The sequence below is a fragment of the Pinus tabuliformis genome, chromosome 4_1 (genome assembly GCF_031772625.1).
Source record: "Pinus tabuliformis cultivar Carrire ecotype Pingquan chromosome 4_1, CPIR1, whole genome shotgun sequence".
NCBI classification, from domain to species: domain Eukaryota; kingdom Viridiplantae; phylum Streptophyta; class Pinopsida; order Pinales; family Pinaceae; genus Pinus; species Pinus tabuliformis.
This window is the reverse complement of record NC_142303.1, coordinates 470,321,379-470,325,005: the sequence shown is the minus strand read 5'-3', so window position 1 is coordinate 470,325,005 and position 3,627 is coordinate 470,321,379.

The following is a 3,627-nucleotide window of genomic DNA, read 5'->3' as shown; positions in this document are numbered from 1 at the left end:
AGTTCCAAGAACACCACAAGAAAATTTTGTGTTAGAAAGGATGAACATGACAATCATGGAGCGCGCAAGGTGCATGAGATTGCATGCAGGATTGCCTTTACAATTTTGGGCAGATGTTATAGGTACTCCTATTTATCTAATAAACCGAGGGCCTTCAAGTTCCTTGGATGGTGGTATTCTAGACGAGGCATGGACAGGTAAAAAGGTAAACTACTCATTTTTAAAGACTTTTGGTTGTAAAGCCTTTGTCCACATTAATAAAGAAAATAGAAGAAAGCTTGAGGCAAAATCAAAGAAATGTACCTTTATTGGATATGGTGTTAATGATTTTGGTTATCGCTTTTATGATTATGAAAAACACAAAATCATTAGGAGTATAGATGTCATATTTAATGAAAATATTTTGTATAAGAATCAGATGCAGGAAAAGAAACAGGAAAAAGAAAAAAAAGAATACACAGTTCTTGATGACATCACATAAAAAGTGAAGGTGCCTGAAAATCATAATGATCAACAATCGGAACAACAATAGCAACCACAATAGCAACAAGCACCTCAAAAACCTGAAAGTGGTGTTAGAAGATATACTAAGATAAGTAGACCCCCTGAATGATACTCTCCTTCATTATATTATGTATTGTTGATTGATTCTGGCGAACTAGAATGTTATGAAGAAGCAGTGGAGGTAGAAACCACGAAGAAGTGGGAGCAAGCCATGAAAGAAGAGATGGAGTCCTTAGCACATAACCAGACTTGGGACTTAGTCAGGTTGCCTGCAGGTAAAACAAAATTGCAGAATAAATGGGTTTATAGGTTGAAGGAAGAAGATGGAGGTAGAAAAAGGTATAAAGCTAGACTTGTGGTGAAGGGATTTGCACAGAAAAAGGGTATATACTTTGATGAGATATTTTCTCCTGTTTTTAAAATGACGTCAATCAGAACTATCTTAAGTCTAGTAGCAGCTGAAGATTTGCATCTTGAGCAGTTAGATGTAAAGACAACCTTTCTCCATGGGGATTTGGAGGAAGAGATACATATGCAACAGCCACAAGGATATGAGGTAAAAGGGAAGGAGAAACTAGTATGCAGGTTGAAGAAGAGATTGTATGGCTTAAAATAGGCTCCAAGGTAGTGGTATCTAAAATTTGACAGGTTTGTGTCTGAACAAGGTTCTAACATGCAGGAAATAAATGTGCTCAAAAGAAAATAGGTGAACTCATTTGCAATGAAGGATTTGGGTGCTGCAAAACAAATCCTTGGTATGAGAATAACTAGAGACGGGGAGAATCGAAAATTAACATTGTCTCAGAGTGAGTACATAGAAAAGGTGTTGACAAGATTTAATATGCAAAATGCAAAACTAGTTAGTATACCTTTGGCTAGCCATTTCGAACTAAGTAAGGAGGTGTGTCCCAAGACTCAGGAATAAATGGCTTATATGTCTAAAGTTCCATATGAATCAACAGTTGGAAGCTTAACGTATGCAATGATCTGCACAAGGTCTGATATTGCACATGCAGTGGGAGTTGTAAGTAGGTACATGAACAATCTAGGAGAAGAACAATGGATGGCGGTGAAGTGGATTCTCAGGTATTTGAGAGGTACCACAAATCAAGCATTATGCTTTGGTAGTCCAAACATTGCTCTACAAGGGTATGTTGATGCAAATATGGCGGGTGATAGAGATAACAAGAGGAGCACCACAGGTTTATTGTAGGTGGAACAGTTGCCAGTTGGGTTTCAAAACTGCAAAGTGTTGTTGCACTCTCAACAATGGAAGCAGAGTATGTTGTTGCTATAGAGGCTAGTAAAGAAATGTTTTCGTTACAAATGTTTAAGGATGAATTGGGTAAGAAGTAGGAGTTGGACAAGTTATGCAATGACAGCCAGAGTGCAATACCTCTTGCAAAGAACTCTGCATTTCATTCCAAGACAAAACATATACAACTCAAGTATCATTTCATACGTTCAGTGTTGGAAGATGGATAGTTGAAGCTGGAAAAGATACACACTAGCTAGAATCATACAGATATGTTAACAAAAGTTGTAACCAGGGAGAAACTGAGATATTGCTCGGTTTTAATTGGTCTTCAAGTATGATGAAGAAGATGAGAAATAACTAGTTCCAAAGTGGATTCATTTTCCAACAAATGAAGCAGCGGTGGAGTTCCTATAATCAGTCTCCAAGTGGGAGATTGTTGGTTGTGGACCCTGATTATCTTCTTTATTCAGAGGTATCACCCAATTGGACCCCATTTCGTAATGTGGCGGCAATGCCACCCGTAATATTTTCATTGTAAGGGGCGTCTAGGGAAAGTGGCTGCGATCTTTGGGAGCGCCACCCTGACGGGGGATTGGGGGAAGTGCCCCCAAAGCTAAAAATAGACGTAAAATTGCCTTGTAAAATGTTGTAATTTCATAGTCAATCTGGGTCATTCATTAGGCGGAGATCTGACGGTAGAAGTTATGTTCAATTTAGGGATTTTTGCCCTAGAAGGAAACCCCTCACTATATATGAGGGAATTGTATTTCGTCTATGTAGATATGTATTCTGAGTTAGAAAGAGAGAGGAGATTGAGCGAGAGAGAAGAGGGAATTACAACAGATCCGCTGTAGGTTGTATCTCTTCATTTTGTTGAATAATATAAAAGGAAGGACTGGTTGTTTCTCCGTGGACGTAGCCCAAATTGGGTGAACCACGTATATCTGTGTCTCTCTTGTTTTATGTGTTTTCTGTGTTTATATTTCTGCAATATATTTTATGTGTTCCATTTCTCTATAATATATATAATTTTCTAACAAATTTAGTGTTCATGCTTTTTTATATAGTGTTCATGCTTTTTGATTTAGTGTTCATGTTCTTCGAATAGAATGCTTTGTCTTGATTAGCATTAGAGTGATTGAATGAATGCTTTCATTGAACATAGGTTGAATTCCATAGATATCTTATGAGTATTTTGTAGTTAATGCATCAGTGTGGTTTCATTGTAGTTAAGTTTTACCTGCATTAAAATTAAGTTTTGATTGATTTACTTTACTTAGATTGAGATTCAAATTGTTTAATTTAGGTTAGATGCTCTGATCCCGTGTTACTTGCACTTGTGCCTCTAAGACTTATGACTCCATATTGATATTTTAATGTTGGAATTATAACACATAATTTCCCCAACAACCCCAAGCTTCAAAGTTTTGTAATTCAAATCTTGACCCTTCAAGCCTTGAAGGGAAAGATATCTATGACAAAGTTCATGAGATCCCTTTTTGGATTAGAGAAATGATATTTTCAAAACCACTTGGCCAATTGTTGAAGTGTTATGGATGGTGGAAGTTGATAAACATGCCATGGATTATGTCTATGAGTAAAGGAAAAGCAAAGGTAACATACAAAGGTCGAAAACTATACCAAAAAAAAATGCATATCCCTGCTTAGTGAATCACACATGAGAGATGGAACAAAGTACTCCATAAAACTATACATGGATCTAAGTAATACCTAAACCTAAATGTAACATTACAGAAAAGACTTTAAAGAAAATATGTTTATGAGCAAAGGAAAATCAAAGGTGGCATAAAAAAAATGTATATCCCTGCTTGGTGAATCATAATGAGGGATGGAACAAAGTACTT